Raw genomic sequence first — 16304 nt, forward strand, 5'->3', positions numbered from 1 at the left:
TCACCATAGGCTTCAAAGTGTTCCCAAATATCCCATCTCAGATTCTACCAAAACCATGTTTCCAAACTGCAGAATCAAAAGAAAGGTTTAACTCTGTGAGGTGAATGCACATATCACAAAGCGGTTTCTGAGAAATCTTCTTTCTAATTTTTATCTAAAGATATTTTCTTTTTCAAAATAGGCCTCAGTGTGCTCTCAAATATTCCTCTGCTGTTTCTACAAAAACAGTGTTTTCAAACTGCCGGATCAAAAGAAAGATTTAACTCTGTGAGATGAATGCACATATCAGAAAGGAATTTCTCAGAAAGCTTCTTTCTAGCTTTTATCTGAAGATAATTTCTTTTTCACCATAGGCCTTAACGTGCACCCAAATATTCCTTCACAGATTATTAAAAAAACAGTCTTTCCAAACTGCTGAATCAAAAGAAAGGTTTATCTCTGTGAGATGAATATGCACATCATAAAGCAGTTTCTCTGAAGCTTCCTTCTAGTTTTTATCTGAAGATATATTCTTTTTCACAATAATCCTCAAGGCACTCCCAAATATCCCTTCACAGATTCTACAAAAATTGTGTTTCCAAACTGCTGAGTAAATAAAGCTTTAACTCTGTGAGATGAATGCACACATCACAAGGCAGTTTCTCAGAAATCTTCTTTCTAGTGTTTGTCTGAAGATGTTTCCTGTTTCACCATAGGCCTCAGTGCACTCCAAAATATCCCTTACATTTCTACCATCACAGTGTTTACAAACTGCTAAATAAAAAGAAACCTTTAACTCTGTGTGATGAATGCATATGTCACAAAGCGGTTTCTCAGAAAGCATCTTTCTCATTTTTATCTGAAGATATTTTCTTTTTCAACATAGGCCTCAATGCACTCCAATATATCCCTTCTCAGATTTTACAAAACCAGTGTTTCAAACTGCTGAGTAAAAAGAAAAGTTTAACTCCATGAGATGAATACAGACATCACAAAGCAGTTTCTCAGAAAGCTTCTTTCTAGTTTTTATATGACAATATTTTCTTTGTCACTACAAGCCTCAATGTGCTCCCAAATATCCCTATGCAGATTCTACAAAAGCAGTGTTTCCAAGCTCCTGAATCAAAAGAAAGATTTAACCCTGTGAGACAAATATGCAGATCACAAAGTAGTTTCTCAGAAAGATTCTTTCTAGTATTTGTCTGAATATATTTTCTTTTTCACCATATTTCTCAATGGGCTCAGAATATCCCTTTACAGATTCTACAAAAACAGTGTTTCCAAACTGCTGAACCAAAAGAAAGGTTTAACTCTGTGAGATGAATACATACTTCACAAATCAGTTTCTCAGAAAGATTCTTTCTCATTTTTATATGAAGATATTTTCTTTTTCAACTTAGGCCTCAATTCTCTCCCAAATATCCCTTCACAGATTCTACAAAAACAGTATTTCCAATGTGCTGAACCAAAAGAAAGGTTTAAATCTGACAGATGAATGCACACATCACAGAGCTGTTTCTGAGAATGCTTCTTTCTGGTTTTATTTGAAGACATTTTATTTTTCACCATTGGCCTCAATGTGCTCCTAAATATCCATTCGCAGATTCTACAAAAACAGAGTTTCTAAACTGCTGAAAAAAAAGAAATATTTAACTCTGTGAGATGAATGCACAACCACCAAGCAGTTTCTCAGAAAGCTTCTTCCTCGTTTTTATCTGAAGATATTTCCTTTTCCACCCTAGGTGTCAATACCTTGCCAAATATCCCTTCGTAGATTCCACAAAAACAGTGTTTCCAAACTTCTTCATCAAAAGAAAGATTTAAGTCTGTGAGAAGAATGCACATGTTACAAAGGAGTTTCTCAGAAAGCTCCTTTCTAGTTTTTATCTGAAGCTATTTTCTTTCTCACCATAAGGCTCAATACTCTCCCAAATATCCTTTCGCACATTCTACAAAAAGAGTGTTTCCAAATTGCTGAATCAAAAGAAAGGTTTAACTCTCTGAGATGAAGGCACACATCACAAAGGATTTTCTCAGAAAGCTTCTTTAGAATTTTTATCTGAAGACATTCTTTCTCACCATAGGCCTCAATGATCTCCCAAATATCCCTCTGCAGATTGTATGAAAACTGTGTTTCCAAATTACTGAATCAAAAAAAGGTTTAATTCTGTGAGGTAAATGCACACATCACAAAGCAGTTTCTTAGAAAGTTTCTTTCTAGTTTTTATCTGAAGATATTTTCATTTTCAATGTAGGCCTCAATTCACTTACAATTATCCCTCTGGGCTGGGCGCAGTGGCTCACGCTTGTAATCTCAGCACTTTGGGAGGCTGAGGGAGGTGGATCACGAGGTCAGCAGATCGAGACCACGGTGAAACCCTGTCTCTACTAAAAATACAAAAAAAATAGCCGGGCGTGGTGGTGGGCGCCTGTAGTCCCAGCTACTTGGAGAGGCTGAGGCAGGAGAATGGTGGGAACCCGGGAGGCGGAGCTTGCAGTGAGCCCAGATCATGCCGCTGTACTCCAGCCTGGGCGACAGAGCAAGATTCCATCTCAAAAAAAAAAACAAACAAAAAAAACAAATATCCCTCTGCAGTTTCTACAAAAACAGTGTTTCCAAACTGCTGAATAAAAGAATTGTTTAACTCTGTGAGATGATTCCACACATCACAAAGCAGTTTCTCAGAAAGCTTCTTTTTAGTTTTTATCTGAAGATATTTTCTTTCTCAATATAGCTCTCAATGCAATCCAAAGTATCCCTCTGCAGTTTTGAAAAAACATTGTTTCGAAACTGCTGAATCAAAAGATAGTTTTAAATATGTGAGATGAATGCACACATGAGAAAGCAGTTTCTCAGAAGCTTCTTTCTCAATTTTATCTGAAGATACTTTCTTTTTCACCATAGACCTCAATGCACTAATATCCCTTTGCAGATTCTACATAAACAGTGTTTCCAAACTGCTGAATAAAAACAAAGATTTAACTCTGAGGTGAATGTACACATCTCAAAGCAGTTTCTCAGAAAGCTTCTTTCTTCTTTTTATCTGAAGATATCTTCTTTTTCACCATAGGTCTGAATGCGCTCTGAAATATACCTTCGCAGATTCTAAAAAACAGTCTTTCTAAACTGCTGAATCAAGAGAAAGTTTTAACTCTGTGAGATGAAAGCACACATCACAAAGCAGTTTCTGTGAAAGCTTCCTTCTGGTGTTTATCTGAAGATATTTTCTTTTTTCTGTAGGCCTCAATGTGTTCCAAATATCCCTCTGCCATTTCTACAAAAACAGTGTTTCCAAACTGCTGAATAGAAGAAAGGTTTAAGTCTGTGAGATGAATGCACACACCACAAAGCAGTTTCTCAGAAAGTTTATTTCCAATTTTTATCTGGAGGTATTTTCTTTTTCACCATAGGCCTCAATGCTCCCCAAATATCCCTTTGCAGATTCTACAAAAACAGTGTTTCCAAACTGCTGAGTAAAATGAAAGTTTAACTGAGTTGAATGCACATATCACCAAGTAGTTTCTCAGAATCTTTCTTTCTATTTTTTTATCTGAAGATGTTTCCTTTTCCACCAAAGGCCTCAATGTTCTCCTAAATATCCCTTCACAGATTCTACATGAACAGTGTTTCCAAACTGTTGCATCAAAAGGAACATTTAACTCTGTGAGATGAATGCACATATCAGAAAGCAGTTTCTGAGAATGCTTCTTTCTCATTTTTATTTGAAGGTAATTTCTTTTTTACTGTAGGCCTCATTGTGCTACCAAGTATCCCTCTGCACTTTCTACAAAAAGAGTGTTTCCAAACTGCTCAATAAAAGAAAGGTTTGAGTCTATGAGATGAATGTACCCTTCACAAAGCAGTTTCTCTGAAAGCTTCTTTCTAGTTTTTATCTGAACATATTTTTGTTTTCACCATGGGCCTCAATGCACCCCCAAATATGCCTTTGCAGATTCTTCAAAAACTGTGTTTCCAAAGTGCTGAATCAAATGAAAGGTTTAACTCAGTTGAATGCTTACATCAGAAAGCAGTTTCTCAGAAAGTTTCTTTCTTGTTTTTATCTGAAGGTATTTTCTTTTTCACTGTAGGCCTGAATTCACTCCCAAATATCCCCTCGCAGATTCTACAAAAACACTGTTTCCAAACTGCTGAATCAACAGAAAGATTTAACTCTGTGAGGTGAATGGAGACAGCACAAAGCAGTTTCTCATAAAGCTTCTTTCTAGATTTTCAGTGAAGATATTTTCTTTTTCACTGTAGGCCTGAATGAGCTCCCAAATATTCCTTCAAAGTTTCTACAAAAATACTGTTTCCAAACTGATGAATCAAAAGAAAGTTTTGACTCTGTGAGGTAAATGGGGACAGCCCAAAGCAGTTTCTCATAAAGCTTCTTTCTAGATTTTCTATGAAGATACTTTCTTTTTCACTGTAGGCCTCAATGCACTCCCAAGTATCCCTTCACAAACTCTAAATTAGCAGTGTTTCCAAACTGCTGAATCAAAAGAAAGGTTTAACTCTGTGAGATAAATGTACACATCACAAAGCAGTTTCTAAGAAAATTTCTTTCTAGTTTTTATCTGGAGATATTTTCTTTTTCACAATGGGCTTTAATGCACTCAGTAATATCCCTTCGCAGTTTCTACAAAACCAGTGTTTACAAATTGGTGAATCAAAGGACGTTTTAACTCTGTGAGATGAATGCACACATCACAAAGCAGTTACTCAGAAAGCTTCTTTCTCTTTTTTGTCTGAAGACATTTTATTTTTCACCATAAGCCTCAATGCACTCCCAAATATACCTATGCTGATTCTACAAAAACATTGTTTCCCACTGCTGAATCAAAAGAGAGGTTTAACTTTGTGAGATGAATGAACAGATCACAAAGCAGTTTCTCAGAAAGATTCTTTCCAGTATTTTTTCTGAAGATATTTTATTTTTCACCATAAGCCTCAAAGCACTCCCAAATATGCCTTCACAGATTCTACAAACACTGTGTTTCCAAACTGTTGAATCAAAAGTAAGGTTTAACTCTATGAGATGAATGCACACATCACAAAGCAGTTTCTCAGATAACTTCTTTCTAGTTTGTTTCTGAAGATATTTTCTTTTTCACCATAGGCTTCAATGCCTTTGGAAATATCCTTTCACAGATTCTACAAAAGCAGTGTATCCAAACTCCTGAAACAAAAGAAAGATTTAACTATGCAAGTTGAATATACACATCTCAAGACAGTTTCTCAGAAAGCTTCTTCATAGTTTTTATCTGAAGATATTTTCTTTTTCACCAAAGGCCTGAATGCACACTGAAATATGCATTCACACATTGTAGAAAACAGTCTTTCTAAACTGCTGAATCAAAAGAACAGTTTAACTCTGTGAGATTAATGCACACATCACAAAGCTGTTTCTCAGAACGTTTCTTTCTCGTTTTTATATGAGGATATTTTCTTTTCTACCATAGGTCTCTATGCGCTCAGAAATATCCCTTCACAGTTTCTAAAAAAACAGTGTTTCCAAACAGCCAAATCAAAGTAAAGGTTTAACTCTGTGAGATGAATGCACACATCGAAAGCAGTTTCTCAGAAAACCTCTTTCTAGTTTTTATATGAAAGTATTATCTTTTTCAACATATGCCTTACTGTGCCCCCAAATATCCCTTCCCAGATTCTACAAAAACCATGTTTCCAAACTGTGGAGTCAAAAATTAGGTTTAACCCTGTGACATGAATGCCCAGATCACATGGCAGTTTCTAAGAAAGATTCTTTCTTTTTCACCATAAGCCTCCATGCACCCCGAAATGTCTCCTCACAGATTCTACAAAAACTGTGTTTCCATACGGCTGAATCAATAGAAAGGTTTAACTCTGTGAGATGAATGCACATATCACAAAGCAGTTTCTCAGAAAATTCTTTCTAATTTTTATCTAAATATATTTCCTTTTTTTACCATAGGCCTCAATGCACTCCTAACTATCCCTTTGTATATTCTACAAAAACTGTTTACAATCTGTTCACTCAAAAGAAATATTTAACAATATGAGATGAAGGGACACATCACAAAGCAGTGTTTCAGAATGCTACTTTCTAGTTTTTATCTGAAGATATTTTCATTTCTCATCATAGGCCACAATGCGCTCCCAAATATTGCTTTGCAGATTCTACAAAAACAGTGTTTCCAAGCTGCTCAATCAAAAGAAATGCTTAAATCTGTGAGATGAATGCACACATCACAAAGCAATAACTCAGAAAGCTTCTTTCTAGTTTTTTTTATCTGAAGATATTTCCTTTGTCACCATAGACCTCAGGATGCTCCCAAATATCCTTTTGCAGATTCTATAAAAACAGAGTTTCTAAGCTGCACAATCAAAAGAATGTATTTCCTTTTTCCCCACAAGCCTCAATGAGCTCCTAAATATCCTTCCTCAGATTCTACGAAACAATATTTCCAAACTGCTCAATTGAAAGAAAAGTTTAACTCTGTTAGATAAATGCACACATCAGAAAGCGGTCTCTCAGAAATCTTATTTCAGGATTTTATCTAAAGATATTTCCTTTTTACCACAGGCCTCAGTGCATCCCCAAATATCACTTTACAGATTCTACAAAAACAGTGCTCCCAAACTGATCAATCAAAAGAAAGTTTTAACTGTGTGAGATGAATGCACACATCACAAAACAGTGTCTCAGAAAGCTTCTTTCTAGTTTTTATCTGAAGATATTTCCTTTTTCACCATATTCCTCAATGTGCTCCCAAATATGCTTTTGGAGGTTCTACAGAAACACTGTTTTCAAACTACTCAATCAAAAGAAAGGTTTAACTCTGTTAGATGAATGCAGACATCACAAAGTGATTTCTCAGAAATCTTTCTAGTTTTTATCAGAAGATATTTCCTTTTTGACCATAGACCTCAATGCACTCCCAAATATTGCTTTGCAGATTCTACAGAAACAATATTTCTAAACTGCTCAATCAAAAGAAAAGTTTAACTCTGTGAGATGAATGCACAGATCAGAAATTAGTGTCTCAGGAAGCTTCTTTCTAGCTTTTATCTGAAGATAGTTCATTTTTCACTGTAGGCCTGAATGTGCTCCCAAATATCCCTTTGCAGATTCTACAAAAGCAGTGTTTCCAAACTTCTCAGTAAAAAGAAAGATTTAACTCTGTGACATGAATGCACACATCACAAAGCAGTATCTCAGAAAGCTTCTTTCTAGTGTTTATCTGAAGATATTTTCTTTTTGACCACAGACCTCAATGCACTCCCAAATATCACTTTGCAGATCTACAAAAACAGTGTTTCCAAACTGCTCAATCAAATGAAAGTTTTAACTCTGTGAGATGAAAGCACATATCACAAAGCAGTGTGTCAGATATATTCTTTCTTGTTTTTATCTGAAGATATTCCCTTTTTCACCACAGGCCATGATGCACTCGCAAATATCCTTTTGCAGAATCAACAAAACAGGGTTTCCCAATTGCCAACTCAAGGGAAGGCTTTAAACAGATGTTATGAATGCAGACATCATGAAGCAGTTTCTCAGAAAGCTTCTTTCTAGTTTTTATGTGAAGATAATTCCATTTTCAGCATTGGACTAAATGTGCTCCCAAATATTCCTTCACAGATTCTTCAGAAACAGTGTTTCCAAACTGCTCAAACAAAAAAAAAAGCTTTAAGTCCGTGAGACAAATGCACACATTTGATACCAGTTTCTCGTAAATCTTTCTAGTTTTTATCTGAAGATATTTCCTTTTTCACCATAGGCCTCAAACTACTCAAACTATCCCTTCACAGATTCTACGAAAACAGTGTTTCCAAACTGCTCAATCAGAATAAAGGTTTAACTCTGTGAGATGAATGCATACATCACAAAGCAGTTTCTCAGAAAGCTTCTTTCTAGTTTTTATCTGAAGATATTTCCTTTTTCACCATAGGCCTCAGGACACTCTCAAATATCCCTTCACAGATTCTTAAAAACATTGTTTCCAAACTGCTCAACTAAAACAAAGCTTTAACTCTGTGAGATGAATGCACACATTGCAAAGCAGTTTCTCAGAAAGTATCTTGCTAGTTTTATCTGAAAATATTTTGCTTTTTACCATAGGCCTCAATGCGTTCCCAAATATTCCTTCACAGATTCTAGAAAAACAGTGTTTATAAGCTGCTCGATGAGAACAAAGCTTTAACTCTGTGAGATGAATGCACAAATCATAAAGCAGAGTCTCAGATAGCTTCTTTCTAGTTTTTATCTGAAGATATTCCCTTTTTCACCATAGACCTCAATTCACTCCCAAATATCCCTTCAGAGATTCTATACAAAGAGTGTTTCCAAACTGCTCAATCAAAACAAAGGTTTATCACTGTGAGGTGAATTCACACGTAAAAAAGCAGTGTCTCAGAAAGCTTTCTTCTAAATTTTATCAGAAGATATTTCCTTTTTCACCATAGTCCTCAATGAGCTAATTAACATCCTGTTGCAGATTATACAAAAATAGTTTTTCAAACTGATCAATCAAAGAGAGCTTTAACTCTGTGAACTGAAGGCATGTATCACAAAGCTGTTTCTCAGAAAGCTTCTTTCTATTTTTTATCTGAAGAAATGTCCTTTTTCACCACAGGCCTCAATGCCGTTGCAAATATCCCTTTGCAGATTCTACAAAAACAGTGTTCCCAAGATGCTCAATTAAAAGAAAGCTTCTTTCTAGTTATCTGAAGATACTTCCTTTTTCACCGTAGACCTCGATGCACTCTCAAATATTGCTTCACAGATTCTACAAAAACAGTGTTTCCAGATGGCTCAGTGAAAATAAATTTTTAACTCTGTGAGATGAATGCACACATCACAAAGCAGTCTCTCAGAAAGCTTCTCTCTAGTTCTTATCTCAAGATATTACTTTTTCACCATAGACCTCAATGCACTCCCAAATGTCCCTTCACAGATTCTACAAAAACAGATTTTGCAAACTGTTGAATCAACAGAAAGTTTAACTCTGTGAGATGAAGGCACACATCACAAAGCAGCTTATCAAAAAGCTTTTTTCTATTTTTTATCTAAAGATATTTCCTTTTTTGTCATAGGCCTCAATGCCCTCACAAATGGCCACTTGAAGATACTACAAAAACAGTGCTTCCAAACTGCCAAATGAAAAGAAAGTTTAACTCTGTGGGATGAATGCACACATCACAAAGCAGTTTCTCAGAAACTCCTTTCTAGTTATCTGAAGATATTTCCTTTTTCACTATAGGCCTCAATGCACTCCCAAATATCCCATCACAGATTCTACAAAAACAGTGTTTCCAAACTGCTCAATCAAAAGAAAAGTTTAACATTGTGAGGTGAATGCACACATCACAAATCTGTGTCTCAGAAAGCTTCTTTCTAAATTTTATCAGAAGATGTTTCCTTTTTCACTGTAGGCCTCAATGCACTCCCTTATATCCCTTCACAGATTATAGAAAAACAGTGTTTCCAAACTGCTCAATCAATGAAAGCTTTAACTCTGTGAGCTGAATGCACACATCACAAAGCAGTTTCTCTGAAATCTTCTTTGTAGTTTTTTTCTGAAGATGTTTCCTTTTTCACCATAGGATTCAAAGCATTCCCAAATTTCCCTTTGCAGATTCTTCCATAACAGTGTTTCCAAACTGCTCTATCAAAACAAAGTTTTACCTCTGTGAGATGAATGCACACATCATAAAGCAGATTCTCAGAAAGCTTCTTTGTAGTTTTTATCTGAAGATATTTCCTTTTGCACCAGAGGCCTCAATGCACTCCCAAATATCCTTTCACAGATTATACAAAAACAGTGTCTCCTAACTGCTCAATCAAAAGAAAGCTTTAACTCTTTGACTTGAAAGCAAACATCACAAAGCAGTTTCTCAGAAAGATTCTTACTAGTTTTTATCTGAAGATATTTCCTTTTCCACCATAGGCCTCAATGCACTCCAAAATATCCCTTCACACATTCTACATAAACAGTGTTTCAAAAATAATCAAAAGAAAGATTCAACTCTGTGAGGTGAATGCACACATCAGAAAGCAGTTTCTCAGAATGCTTCTTTCTACTTTTTATCTGAAGATATTTCCCTTTTCACCAGAGTTCTTGAAGCACTCCCAAATATCCCTTCACAAATTCTAGAAACAGAGTTTGCAAACTGCTGAATGAAAAGAAACCTTTAATTCTGTGAGATGAATTCAGACATCACAAAGCAGTTTCTCACAAACCTTCTTTCTAGTTTTTAAATGAAGATATTTCCTTTTTTAACACAGGCCTCAATGCTCTCCCAAATATCCTTTCACAGAGTCTACAAAAATCGAGTTTCCAAACTGCTCAACCAAAAGAAAGCTTTAACTCTGTGAGCTGAATGCTCACATTAAAAAACAGTTTCTCCAAAAGTTTCTATGTAGTTTTTATCTGAAGATATTTTCTTTTTCAGCATGGGACTAAATTCACTCCAAAATATCCCTTCACAGATTCTACAACAGCAGTGTTTCCAAACTGCTCAATGAAAACAAAGCTTTACCTCTGTGAGATGAATGCATCAATCACAAAGCTGTTTCTCAGAAAGCTTCTTTCTAGTTTTTATCTGAAGATATTTCCATTTACACTATTGGTCCCAATGTGCTCCTAAGTATTCCTTTGCAGATTTTACAAAAACAGTGATTGTAAACTGCTCAATATAAAGAATGGTTTAACTCTGTGAGATGAACACACATATCACAAAGCAGATTCTCAGAGATCTACTTTCTAGTTTATTGTCTGAATAAAATTCGTTTTCACCATAGGCATCAAAGTGCTCCCAAATATCCTGTCACAGATTCTACACAAACAGTGTTTCCAAACTGCTAAATCAAAAGAAAAGTTTAATGCTGTGAGATGAATGCACCAATCACAAAGCAGTTTCTCAGAAAGCTTCTTTCTAGTTTTTAGCAGAAGATATTTACTTTTACACCATTGGTCCCAATGTGCTCCAAAATATCCCTTTGCAGATTTTACAAAACCAGTGATTCTAAACTGCTCAATATAGAGAATGGTTTAACTCTGTGAGATGAATTTGCACATCACAAAGCAGGTTCTCAGAGAGCTACCTTCTAGTTTTTATCTGAAGATAATTCATTTTTCACAATGGGCCTCAATGTGCTCCCAAATATCCCATTGCACATCTTACAAAAACAGTGTTTCCAAATTTCTCAATCAAAAGAAAGCTTTCACTCTGTGAGATGAATGCACGCATCACAAAGCAGTGTCTCAGAAAGCTTGTTTCTAAATTTTATCAGAAGATATTTCCTTTTCACCTTAGGCCTCAATGTGCTCCCAAATATCCTATCTCAGAATATACAAAAACAGTGTTTCCAAACTGTTCAATCAAAAGAAAGCTTTAACTCTGTGAGCTGAATGCACACATCGCAAAGCAGTTTTTCTGAAAGTTTATTTGTAGTTTTTATCTGAAGATATTTTCTTTTTGAGCATAGTCCTCAATGTGCTCTCAAATATCCCTTCACTGATTCTACAAAAACTGTGTTTCCAAATTGCTCAATCAAAAGAAAGATTAAACTGTGTGAGATGAATGCACACATCCCAAAGCAGTTCCCCAGAAATATTTTTCTATTTTTTATGTGAAGATATTTCCTTTTTCACCATAGACCTCAATCGGCTCTGAAATATCCCTTTGCAGGTTTTACAAAAAACAGTGTTTCTAAACAGCTCAATAAAAAGAATGGTTTTACTTTGTGGGATGAATGCACACATCAGAAAGCAGATTCTGAGAAATCTTCCTTCTGGTTTTTAGCTGAAGATATTTCTTTTTTCAGCACAGGCATCAATGGCTCCAAAATATCCCTCCACAGATTCTACAAAAACAGTGTTTCCAGACTGCTCAATCAAAAGCAAGATTTAATTCTGTAAGATGAATGCACACATCACAAAGCTGTTTCTCAGAAAGATTCTTTTAGTTTTTATCTGCAGATATTTCCTTTTATACCATAGGCCTCAATGTGCTCCCAAATATCCTTTTGCAGTTTCTTCAAAAACAGTGCTTACAAGCTGCTCAATCAAAAGAAAGTTTTAACTCTGTGAGATGAATGAACAAAACACAATGCAGTGTCTCAATAAGCTTCTTTCAAGTTTTTATCAGAAGTTATTTTCTTTTCACCAAGTCCTCAATGCCCTCCCAAATATCCCTTCACAGCTTCTGCAAAAACAGTGTTTCCAAACTGCTGAATCAAAAGAATGATTTAACTGTGAGATGAATGCACACATTGCAAAGTAGTTTCTCAGAAAAACACTTTCTAGTTTTCATCTGAAGAAATCTTTCTTCACCCTAGGCTTCAATACACTTCAAAATTTCCTTTCACAGATTCTACAAAAACAATGTTTCCAAACTGCTCAATCAAATGATATGTTTAACTCTCTGAGACGTCCTTTCACAGATTCTACAAAAACGATGTTTCCAAACTGTTCAATCAAATGATATGTTTAATTCTCTGAGATGAATGCACACATCACAAAGAAGTTTATTAGAAAACTTCTTTCTAGTTTTTATCTGAAGATATTCCCTTTTTCACCGTAGGCCTCAAAGTGGTCCCAAATATCCCTTCGCAGAGTTTACAAAAACAGTGTTTCCAAACTGCTGAATCAAAAGAAAGGTTTAACTCTGTGACATGAATGCACACTTCACAAAGCAGTGTCTCAGAAAGCTTCTTGCTAGTTTTTATCTGAAGATATTTCCTTTTTAATCATAGAACTCAATGTGCTCTCAAATATCCCTTTGCAGATTATACAAAAATAGTGTTTCCAAACTGCTCAATCAAAAGAAACTTTTAACTGTGGGATGAATGCACCCATCACAAAGCGATTCCTCAAAAAGCTTCTTTCTAGTTATCTGAAGATATTTATTTTTTCATGATACACCACAATGTGTGCCAAAATATCACTTCACAGATTCTACAAAAATGGTTTCTCCAAACTGTTCAAAGGTTTAACTCTGTGAGGTCAATGCATATATTGCAAAGCAGTTTCTCAGAGAGAGTCTTTCTAATTTTTATCTGAGGATATTTCCTTTTTAAGCATAGGTCTCAAAGCATTCCCAGACATCCCTTCATAGATTCTACAAAAACTGTTTCCAAACTGTTCAATCAAAAGAAAGTTTTAATGCTGTGACATGAATGCACACATCACAAAGTAGTGTCTCAGAAAGCTTCTTTCTAGTTTTTATCTGAAGATAATTCCTTTTTCACCATAGGCCTCAGTGTGCTCCCAAATATCTCTTTTCAGATTCTGCAAAAACAGTGTATTCAAACTGTTCCATCAAAGGAAAGTTTTAACTCTGTGAGCAGAATGTATGCATGACAAAACAGTTTCTCAGAAGGTTTCTTTCTAGTTTTTATATGAAGATGTTTCCTTTTTCACCATAGGCCTCAATACACTCCAAAATACCCCTTCACAGATTCTTCAAAAAGACTGTTTCCAAACCACTTTATTGAAAGAAAGTTTTAACACTGTGAGATAAATGCACATATCACAATGCAGTTTCTCAGAAAGTTTCTTTCTAGTTTTATCTGAACCTATTTCCTTTTTCACATTAGGCCTCAATGCACTCTGAAATATCCCTTTGCAGATTCTACAAAAACAGTGTTTCCCACCTGTTCAATGAAAGGATGATTTAACTCTGTGAGATGAATGCACCCATCACAAAGCAGTGTGTCAGTAAGCTTCTTTATAGTTTTTATCTGAAGATATTTCCTTTTTCACCATAAGCTTCAATGCACTCTCAAATATCCTTTTGCAGATTCTACAAAACAGTGTTTCCAAACTGCTCAATCAAAAGAAAGCTTTAACTCTGATAGCTGAATGCAAAAATCACAAAGCAGTTTCTCAGAAAGCTTCTTTCTAATTTTTATCTGAAGATGTTTCCTTTTTCACCCTAGGCTTCCATGTGCTCCCAAAATACTGCTTCGTAGATTCTACAAAAAGAGTTTTTCCAAGTTAATCAAAACAAAGCTTTAACTCCGTGAGATGAAGACACACATCACAAAGTAGCTTCTAACAAAGCTTCTTTCTAGTTTCTATCTGAAGATATTTCCTTTTTCACCATATGCCTCAATGAGCTCTCAAATATCCCTTTGCAGATTTGACAAAAACAGTGTTTCTAAACTACTCAATCAAAAGAAAGCTTTAACTGCATGAGATGAATACACACATAACAAAGCTCTTTCTCAGAAAGTTTCTTTCTATTTTTTATCTGAAGATATTTCCTTTTTCACCATAGGCCTCAATGTGCTCCCAAGTATCCCTTTGCAGATTCTACAAAAACAATGTTTCCAAACTGCTCAATCAAATGATATGTTAAACTTTGTGATATGAATGTAACATCAAAAAGTGGTTTCTCAGAAAGCTTCTTTCTAGTTTTAATCTGAAGATATTTCCATTTTCACCATAGGCCTCAATGTACTCCCAAATATACCTTCAGTTTCTACAAAAACCATGTTTCTAAACTGCTCAATCGAAAGAAAGCTTTAACTCAGTTAGATGAAAGCACACATCCCAATGCAGTGACTCAGAAAGCTCTTTCTATTTTGTTATCTGAAGCTATTTCCTTCTTCACCATAAGCCAGAATGTGCTCCCAAATATCCCCTCACAGATTTAGGAAAATAGTGTTTCTGAACTGCTCAATCAAAAGAATGGTTTAACTCTGTGAGATGAATGTACACATCACAAAGCAGTTTTTTTAAAATTTTTTAAAAATAGCCTTTAATAAAAAACATAAAAATACTGTATATTTGAAACATGATCTGTATATTCAGCAAGTCCTAAACTTCCTAATGTAAAATAATCTGTTTAATATTGTATTTTTATTTGCAAGTATATTAAAACAAAGCAGTTTTTAAACTGCTCAATAAAAAGAATGGTTTAACTCTGTGAGATGAATATACACATCACAAAGCAGTTTTTAAATTGCTCAATAAAAAGAATGGTTTAACTCTGTGAAATGAACACACAATCAGAAAGCAGTGTCTCAGAGAGCTTCTTTCTACTTTTAATCTGAAGATATTTCCTTTTTTACCATAGGCCTCAAGGAACTCCCAAATATCTCTTCTCACATTCTAAAAAAGCAGTGTTTCTAAACTGCTCAGTAAAAAGAATGGTTTAACTCTGTGAGATAAACGCACACATCACAAAACAGTTTCTCAGAATGCTTCTTTCTAGTTTTTATCTGAAGTTATTTCCTTTTTCACCACAGGCCTCAATGCGCTCCCAAAAATCCCTTTGCAGATTCCACACAAACAGTGTTTCCAAACTCCACAATCAAAAGGAAGGTTTACCTCTGTGAGATGAATGCATGCATCACCAAGCAACTTCTCAGAAAGGTTCTTTCTAGTTTACATCTCAAGATATTTACTTTTTCACCATAGGCCTCAATGCCCTCCCAAATATCAATTCAGAGTTTCTACATAAAGAGTGTTTCCATACTGCTCAATGAAAAGAAAATTTATCTCTGTGAAATGAATTCAAAATCACAAAGCAGTTTCTCAGAAAGCTTCTTTCCAGTTTTTATGTGACGATATTTCCTTTTTCACCTTTGGCCTCAGTGTGCTCTCATATATCCCTCTTCAGGTTCTACAAAAACAGTGTTTCCAAACTGTTCAATCAAAAGAAAGATTTAACTCTGTGAGATGAATTCACACATCACAAAGCAGTGTCTCAGAAATCTGCTTTCTAATTTTCATATGAAGATATTTCCTTGTCACTATAGATCTCAATGCACTCCCAAATATCCCTTTGCAGACTCTACATAAACAGTGTTTCCAAACTGCTCAATCAAAAGAAAGTTTTATCTCTGTGAGATGAATTCAAACATCACAAGGTGGGTCCTTAGAAAGCTTCTTTCTAGTTATTATCTGAAGATATTTCCTTTTTCACCATAGGCTCCAAAGCACTCCGAATTATACCTTCACAGATTCTACAAAAATGTTTTTTCTAAACTGTTCAATAAAAAGAAAGGTATACCTCTGTGGCATGAACACATGCATCACAAAGCAGTTTCTCCAATAGCTTCTTTCTAGTTTTTATCTGAATTATTTTCTTTTTCACCATTGGTCTCAATGTGCTCCCATATATCCCTTCACAGATTCTACAAAAACAGTGTTTCTAAACTTTTCAACCAAAAGAAGGTTTCAACTCTGTGAGATGAATACACACATCAAAAGGCAGTGTCTCAGAAATCTTTTTTCTAGTTATTATCTGAAGATATTTCCTTTTTCACCATAGGCCTCTGTGGGCTCCAAAATGTCCTTTGGCAGATTCTACAAAAACACTGTTTCCA

The sequence above is a fragment of the Nomascus leucogenys genome, unplaced genomic scaffold, assembly GCF_006542625.1.
Source record: "Nomascus leucogenys isolate Asia unplaced genomic scaffold, Asia_NLE_v1 Super-Scaffold_473, whole genome shotgun sequence".
NCBI classification, from domain to species: Eukaryota; Metazoa; Chordata; class Mammalia; order Primates; family Hylobatidae; genus Nomascus; species Nomascus leucogenys.